Genomic DNA, 8,986 nt, shown 5'->3' with positions numbered 1-8,986 from the left:
TACTGAGGAGGTTAACGTCTGTTGCACAGCCAGGCAGTGTCCGCTTGGCCCTTTTCCTTTGAAACCAGGTGTTTCCAGGGCTGCTGTGGGTGCAGGTTTCGTCTGGGGTCTCGTCCAGTGTTTCCTGACAGTTTCCTTTAATACTAACAAACGAGTAGACACTCGGGGGGTCGTTGTGTCTTTCTTTATTATTATTTTAATTGAAGTGCAGTCAGTTACAATGTATCAGTTTCTGGTGTTTAGCATAAATGTTTTACTTTATAACTTACTACCTTGAAAGTGTTCCGCTTTCTTACTGTAGATGCTACAGTGCTGTCAAATCTGTGACCCTTTAAACCTTTTTTGAATGCAGACTGGAGGTGCTTCCACGTGGTATTTGGTATTTGTTCATCTTCAGACAATCCTGTTAAATGGGAAACGTTCCTCTATTTTCACGGATGAGGAAACGAAATATGGAGCTTTTCCCAGGAGTCATCGCCAGAAAATGTAGAGCCTGAATTTAAAACCCAGTCAAAACAGGGGACCTCATAGTCCACTTACATAGTTTAGCCGGTAAGTTAGGAGGAAATCACTTCACTTCATACGTAAAGAATAGTATTTCCTGACTCTTCAGGATAAAAATCGGGGGTGAAGTTCGTGGGTTGCTAATTTTATCCCGTGTGGCCAGATTGATCTGCTCCCTGAAAGAACTTTGGTGCTGCAGGAAAAAGATGGGAAGGCTCTGTGACTTTGGTCACCCGCCCTGTGCAGGAGTCCCCGGCACAGCGTGCGGTGCTCCATGCCGAGCACTGCACTTCTGCAAGTGGCTGGGCTTTGGTAGTTTGTCTTCTGGGGAAGAAAGGATGGGCAGGGTAGGCAGGGACCCACTTTTAGCAGAAATCGGCTGCTCTGGCGTGAACTGCACCTGACAGGCTGACCCAGGAGATCGGGGGTGCAGCAGCAGCAGGTCTCTCAGGAAACGCGGGATGCTGGGAAGAGAGGGGAAAGAAAGCTGTGTTAGCGATTTAGTTTATATAATGCTGAGGTGACTCAGTTCAGATCGGTGCTGTGCACAGAGGAAATTTCTGAGATCCTTGTTTAGACTGCACGTTTTAAAATAACCGTCTCCCCCTGTTGGCAGCTGAGGAAGATGCGGCCCTCCAGCCCTCTGGTTGAATGGTGACCTGCAAATACGCGGTAGAGAAGGACCAGGAGGGCCACGCCCTGTCCACCTGCACACCATGTGCTCCATCCAGTGGGGCCACCTGGGCACCGCTCCATGAAGCAGGGAGAGGCACTCAGGCTGAGGAACAGGCATCGCAGCCTCACCCCCACCACCTCTGCCCTCTTCCACACGGGTGTCTGTCCACATGAAGGGGCCAGTTTGCACGCCCTTGGAGCTGCACCTTCAGGAAGCCAGCCTCGCTGTGGAAAATCAGGCTCACTTCTGACCTGGTAATTTAAATCCCAGCTGATTTGACTCAGATGCGCTGAGACCAAGTGGAAGTCCTAGAAGCGATGCCTCGGGATTCTCTGGGAAGCGGAGGTAAAGGAAGGGAAGGACCAGGCAGTAACAGTGCGTCTCTGCCACAGCCAGACCATCCGTCCCGGCATGAGAGCCTCGGGGTGAGTGCAGGGCCCACCCAGGAAGCTCGGGGCCTCAGGGCCAGCGCTGCGGTTTCTGAACACAGGGGAGACAGCAGGGTGACGTGAGCTCAGGGCTAGGGTGAGTCCTTTTTTGCCCGAAGGGTTTACTTCAGACCTGCTTTGTCTTGCAGGGGTGTGTGTGTGTTCATTTCCATGTGAATCGCCACTGTCCTGTCTTAGTGAGGTGTTGGTGTTGGCCTCTCTTAATTACTGCACTGCGGTGGAGAGGGTCCCCTCTAGAATCGTGTCCACCCAGGACCCGTGAGTGTGACTCTGTTTGGAAACAGGACCTTTTGCCATTGTAGTCAAGTTAAGATGAGGTCATCCTGGGTCAGTGTGGCCCTAATGCAGTGATGGGGTCCTTATAAGAAAAGGGAAATTTGGACACACACATGGAGGAGAGACGGCCATGTGGAGATGGGTGGAGACAGTGAGTGCACGTCAGAAACAGCCAGCAGGGGCCAGGAAGAGGCAAGGAAGCCTCCTGGAGCCTTAGGCAGGAGTGGGGTCCTGCTGACACTCGGTTCTGGACTTCCAGCCTCCAGAGCTGTGAGAGGCTGCGTTCTGTGGCTTCAAGCCACTAAATTATGGTACCTTGTTACGGGCAGTCCTAGAAAACTAATACAGTTCCCTTTATACATTCTTTTTTTTGTTGTCGTTCTTTTTTATTGACGTGTGGTCGGCTTACCATGTTGCGTCAGTTACACATTTTTAAAATGGGTGGACTTACAATTTTTGTAGGCTTTTATATATTTTATATTTCAATGAGGCGATTACACTTTGGTATAAAAATCAACTAAACACAAAATTTTCTGATTTTTCCTTAAGAGGAATTTGAGAAATGGTCTGCAAAGAATCACCATTTACCAGCTGAAGAAGCTTCGTGCGGCTGTGCACCAGCAGGCCCGCATGTCCCTGGAGGAAGTGGGGGAGACATGGAGCAAGGCCAGGGCTGCGGGGGGAGCTCCTTGAGAAGCCCTGTGCTGGTGGTGAGAGTCTGCACATGGGGCCAGGACACGCGGGACAGAAACTCCCAAGGAGGAGGGACTCCATGGCCACGCTTACTGATCATCTGCTGGGAGGCGCCTGCTGGATTCTTCCTCTTCTCCCCAGTCTCTTAACATACGAGTGTCTTGGACTTTTTTTCGCGTCTACGTCAGCTCCTCAGTGACCTCATCGAGTGCGAAGGCTTCAATGCCATCCACGTGCCAACAGCATTCAAAGTAACAATGCCCAGCCCAGGCCACTCCCCTCAATGCAGGGGGGCCAGTGGCCCCACAGTCTCCACGCCCGGGTGGCCGGTGGGTGTCTGTAACCGGGCGCACCCAAGCCTCCCCCAGCAGCCACAGGTGTGCTGTCACAGCCTTGCCCATCTCGGTTGAGGGCAAGTCCTTCCTTCCCATTTCTCAGGTCAAAACCTTTGCGTTTTCTTTACTCACCTGTCTTCCACCTCCCCTATGTATGTTGGCTCTACGTTCAGAACCGGTTCGGAGTCTGGCCGGTGAGCCGCACCAGAGGCGGTGACAGCAGGGCAGTGCGGAGCAGGCTGCATTCCAGTTGCCAGGGTGGCTGGAGGAGGGGACACTCAGCAGAGGGATGATTGGGGTGCCATCAGGAGAGGAGTGAGTGGACGTCCGGGCACGGCCACCAAGCCAGGCATGGCCAGCGTTCCTCGACAGAGATCAGAGTAGGGCCAAAGCCAGACTCGTCACCCTGGGTGGAGCCTGGGAGTCCCAGACAGGAGGATGTCCACTCACCAGGAGTGGATGCCAGATATGCATGGACTGCAGAGCTGGACGAGATACCCTCTTCCCACTGCAGGGCCCTGGCTGGAGGCCAGAATGGGGCCACAAAGGAGGGCGGGAGGCCCCAGTGTGGAGAGACGGCAAGTAAGCGGTGGAGGTCAAGCTGGCTGGGCACCATTCCAACGGGGATGCCGTGGGGCCGTTTCTGAAATGTGGACGAGGACAGATGGTGGCACCAAGGGCCTGGAGACAGCAGTTCCCAGGCCTCTTGCCTTAGGGCCCCGGTAGGATCGATGGTTGGAGTTGGACCAGGCTCTAAAGGTCACATGGGTGAACCTCTCACACTGAAAGTGTGGAAGGTCATGACCGTGTCCTCCGTCGGCCCCTGCTTTGTCTCCCCCTGCCCCCTTCCCGGCTTCCCGAGCCTTCCACGTGCTGTGTTCCATCCCCAGACCCCCCACAGCTGGCCCACCATGGGCCCCAAGAAGCGGCCTCAAACCGCTGCTCCTCTGCTCCTTCCCGGTCCACTGGCGAGGCTGTCAGGCTGGGCTTCAGCCAAGGGCAGGTCCCCCTTCTTCCCCCAGGTTCCCCCAAGACGAGGCCTGGTGCAGAGCCCGGCTGGTGATGAGGCGCTGTGCTCGTCCCGTCCCCCCCCCCAGCTCTCATGACCCTCTGGGGAAGGGTCGTGGAGATGCTGCCTAGCGTCCCTGGCTGTCGGGGCCCCTGTGGGCTGGAGCACCTGGTCCTGGGCTGCCCGCATGGTGTGGAGTTCCTTACTGAGTGCTCCCTGGGGAGGACCTGCCTCTGAAGACTTCAGGCAAAGGAGGAATTTGTTTAAGAGAAAGGTTTGCTATTGAATCCAGCCCCTAGTTATGTTTTGGGGGTGAGTGTATTTCCTTCACGTGCAGCAGCGATGCCCAAGGGACACCTCAGTTCTCTGGTCAGAGTGTTGACAGTGTTCTAGATGCTCCCTGGGAGCCAAGGGATAGGAACCTCCCAGCGCTGAGGGATGGTGAAGGCCAGCTGCTCTTTTTCTGGAAGGAAGGAGACTGAGGGCATCTTCCCTGGGCATACCCACAGCCTGCAGGCCGCCCGGCTGCGGTGAAGGGAGGGGTCTGCAAAACTCTCAGACCAAAACCACCTTCCAAACATAACCCTGACCTCAGTGTCTAAAATGTCTCTATCCAGGGCTCCTTTGGGTTTGGTTGTGCAAACTGGTTTTTACATTCTGCACATTTCCCATAAACAGAATTGCAGGCTTTGTTTTCATGTGTGACCGGCTCCATTCACTTCACGTAATGTTTTCAGGGTTCATCCATGTGGTATGTAGCACGCGTCAGAATTTCATTCCTTTTTGTGGCTGAATAATACTCATTCAGTAATAAATAAGAGTATACCACTTCTTATTTATCCACGCTTCAGCTGACGGGTATTTGGGTTGTTGACCCATTTTTTTGGTATTGTGACTGATGCGGCTGCAAACCTTTGTGTACAGGTTTTTGTATGAGTGTAAGTTTTCACGTCTCCTGGGTGTACAAGCCAGGAAGGAACTGCTGGGTCTTATGGTAATTCTGTGTCTAAATTTTTGAGGACCTGCACTTTCCAGAGCAGCTGCACCACTTTATTATATTCTCACCAGCAAGGGGTTCCCATTTCTCCACATTGTCACCGACACTTACTCTTACTGCCGTCCTGGTGGGAAGGAAGCTCGTCGCAGTTTGATTTGCATTTCCCTGGTGACGAATGGTACTGACCATCTTTTCCAGGCACTCGTGGGCCGTTTGTATTTCTCCTTTGAAGAAATGCCTGTTCAAATACTTTGCGCATTTTGAAGTTGGGCTGATAGTCTTTGTTACTGAGTTGTAAGAGTTCTTTACATGTTCAGGGTAGTAGACTCTTCTCAGATATGTGATTTGCACATATTTCCCCCTGTTCTTCATTTTCTTGATAGGGTCCCTTGACACGAAAGTTTAACATTTTGATGAAGTCTAACTTACCCATTTCAAATAACTCGGGATGGAAAACTGCCTCTGAGCCTGATCACAAGTTGAAAAAGGAGAGAGAATCATGGCCACATAGACAGATAGCAAAATAATTTTAAGAGAACATTGCTTACAGTTTGGTGTCTGGTCTGTATTCTGGAGATCCCAGCACCTGGAAGCAGTGTTTGTGGCGTCGTCTCCCCTGTGGGCGAGGAGGAGACGAGGTGCACCACTGTCAGGTCTCCTGGAGGGGCTGCGCCGGGAGCATGCGGGCCCTTCTCCGACAGGGGCCTTTCCAGGGGTGGTTCCCCTTGGACCGGCCCGGGGGGAGGTGGGGCCGGAGCGGGTCGAAGGGCAGCCGGTTGAAGAGGGGAAACGCTGCAAACTCTCAGCTGGAAATCCTTACGTCCCCCTTTCCCACCCAGCTCCCCAGACACAGGCCTGAGTGGCTAGAATGGGTGGGGAGAGCCCCCCATCCACCCCGGAGCCACCCCAGTCCAAGCACAGTGACCCCTGACCTGTCACCACCTCCAGTTAAGTCCCTGGTTGTCCCTGGAGAGGGGACCTTTCTTCCTCCATTCTTGTCTGCGAATCTGGAGTGCAGTATAATTTGATGAATTCCCCAGATTTTAACCAGGTCTTAACCACGCATCTGTTTCTAACAATGATCAATGGGTGACTTAAGGTATTTTGATGAGAAAAGGTTATTAATTTTAGGTAGTCAAGTTTATCAATATTTTATCATTAGAGATTCTTGGGTCTTTTTTATTTTTATTTTATTTTTTAAATTGTTTTTTTTTTCAAATTGCTTCGAATATTTATTTTTTCTTCACATTTTCTAGGTGACTTGATTGATTGATTGATTGATTGATTGATTGATTAGTTTTTTGTGTGGAGGGAGGTAATTAGGTTTATTTATTTTTAGAGGAGGTCCTGGGGATTGAACTCAGGACCTAGTGCACATGCACTCTAACCACTTGAGCTATACCCTCCCCCCAGGTCTTATTTATTTTTGAAGTTAAGTTTTCCTTTGGGGGTAATTTTAGGTTTATGGCCGAGTTGCAAGGAGGGTAAGTCTTCCCCCACCAGTTTCCTTTCCCCTAACGCCCCCCTGCGTTACCACAGGACATTTTTAGAACTAAGACACCAGCAGCATTTCTGTTGAGGAAACCCCAGTCCCGATTGGATTTTGTCGATTTTCCATTCATGTCCTTTTCTGTTCCAGGACCTCCCGCAGGAAACCGCAGTCTGTCTGCTTGTCACGTCTCCCTAATCTGTTCCTAATCTTTCTTGGCTTTTCATGCCATGACAGTTTTGAGGAGAACTGGCCAAGTATTCTGTAGATTCGACCTTATTTTAAAATTATTCCTTACTCTCAAGATGGAAGTCACCTATGTTTTCTTCTAAAAGGTAAAATTTTTTCTTTTGACATCCAAGTTCTTAATCTATTCAGGATTTACTGTTTTTCTTTCTTTTTTGGAGAGTGGGTAATTAGGTTTATTTATTTATTTAATGGAGGTGCTGGGGATTGAACCCAGGACCTCGTGCATGCTAAGCATGTGCTCCACCACTGAGCTACACCCTCTTCTCAGGTTTACTTTTATACTGAGGACCCATGTTCATTTTTTTTTCCATAATGATAACCTGTTTTTCTCATTGAGCAGTTTGTCTTTTCCGCAAGGATTTGCCATGGCCCTTGGTCATATGGTCCTCATTTGCATAGTCCTGCCTCTGGGCTGTTTCATTCCGTTGGTCACTTTGTCTGTGAGCCAGTAACACAACTGCCTTAATCACTCCAGCTTCATCCTGTCGTTGCATCTGGCAGAGCTGGTCTCTTCTCCGTGGTCCTTTTTTTCAAAGTATCTTGGATGTTCTTTGTTATTCCTCATACATGTGTCATGTTTTACAAAAACAAACACAGAAACGCTGTTGGGAACTTGGATGGGAGTTGCATTCGCTCTGTGGAGCAGCATGTGAACTCTGACACTTTCAGGTGACACCTTCCTACCCATCAGCTTACAATGTCCTTCCCTTCATTCGGGGCTTCTTCAATGCTTTTCGGTGAAGGTGTGCACCTTACTATGTATAGGGCTCGCATATCTTTTATTAGATTTATTTCTAGGTTCATTAAGATTTTTGTTTCTATTAAATGGTGTCTTTTAAAAATAAAATTTTCTGATCAGTTGTTGTTAGCGAATAGGGTGAAACTGCCATGTATGTGTTTCTATCTGGCATCAGGCCAGACTGTCTCCTTTTTGTATCTAGTCATTTGTCTGTTAATTCCTTCTAGTTTCCTGTGAAGGCAGTCATACCATCATAAAATGTTGTAACTCTGTCTCCTCCCGTTCAGCCCTGGCAGCTCAAGCTTCTTTGTCTTGTGCTGCTGTGCTGACTGGGACGTGCTGTGTGGACGTGGTAACAGGGACACTGCCGTCTTTCTGACTTGAAAGGACAGTGTTCCTGCTGCTCTTTAAAAACCAGAGCTACACTCGCGTCCTGAAACGAGCCGAGGGCCGGTGTCTCCCCTTTAGCCTCCAGGAAAGGCTTTATGAGATGAGGGTGCTCTGTTCCTCAGCGGGGCCGACTTGCCTGCAAAACAAACTGGGCTTCTTGTTCTCTTTCTGGGGAAAGAGCCCATTTCTGACATCCGTCATGCTTAGCAAGTCACTGTTTTTCAAAATGAAAACCTGTTTCTGACAGTTATTTTTCTAGTAGAAAGGGCTCTCCTATTGATCGGTCGATCCATCTCGCGAAGCCGTTGTAAGAGCTGGCTGTGCTGTGCGGCTTCTAGGTCACGTACTAGCCGACCGCTCTCGGAAGGCAAGTTTCTGATTAAAGAAACTGACTTCTTAAGTGCATTTTAAATGAACACACACACACACACACACACACATTTACATCGTCCTGTCCTCGCCAGAACACTTTTGAGAAAATGGCAGCATTTTACAACAAATTAATTCTGTGTGTGTGGATTTTTGAAACTCTGTTTTGGGACCCCAGGCTGACTTCTTGCTGACGGCACGCTCATGCCTCTCCGTCACCTCCTGACTTGCTGGAACATGACTGCCTGGAAAGGAGGTTCTCAGTGGAGCAGAGATCAGCTCCATGAGAACGAGGAAACAGACAGCGAGCCTGGGCACATTCCTTCAGCCTCTCCTTTAAGACTCAGTCCCTGAAGAACAGATTGAACTCTTGCTCCTAAAGATAAGACCCACTTTTCAGAGGAAATGTCAAAAATCTAAGAAATCAGAACAAAGCTGTTATTAATCAGACATTGACTTATGCAGCTGTCATTGAATGGCCCCCACATGCAGGGTCCCATGGTGGACACTAAACACGGAGCAGTTCTCGCCCTCAGGTGACTCACAGTCTGGCAGTATCCAGCTGAAGCTGAATATTCACCAGGTATTGTGCGTGGTGAGGGTGGGTGTTCAGAGACAGCTTCCTGGGGGGAGTGGTGCTCCAGGGAAGGAGCGAAGCCTGCACATGGTCCGCAGTACGGGGTCAAGGCTGTGCTTTCAGTAAAGAATGAACAGCACCTCCCTTCCACTTCCTGATACCCCGGTCCTCTTGCTGAAGCCAACAAAAAATGCCATGTGTTTTTTTAAAAAAATAGTCTTCCTAAAAGCATCA

General features: G+C 50.0%; 1 long non-coding RNA gene across 1 annotated transcript; it reads left to right on the top strand.

Annotated features, from left to right (window-relative positions):
* The first annotated feature begins 208 nt into the window (after nt 1-208).
* LOC141575996 (uncharacterized) lies at nt 209-5,052 on the top strand. Its single transcript, XR_012504147.1, has 3 exons — nt 209-552; nt 1,121-1,605; nt 2,455-5,052. It is a non-coding gene; the product is annotated as an uncharacterized LOC141575996 (long non-coding RNA).
* The last annotated feature ends 3,934 nt before the right edge of the window (nt 5,053-8,986 follow it).

Source organism: Camelus bactrianus, chromosome 35, assembly GCF_048773025.1.
Source record: "Camelus bactrianus isolate YW-2024 breed Bactrian camel chromosome 35, ASM4877302v1, whole genome shotgun sequence".
NCBI classification, from domain to species: domain Eukaryota; kingdom Metazoa; phylum Chordata; class Mammalia; order Artiodactyla; family Camelidae; genus Camelus; species Camelus bactrianus.
Note: the sequence above shows the minus strand (reverse complement) of the source record. Positions and strands in the feature narration are given on the sequence as shown.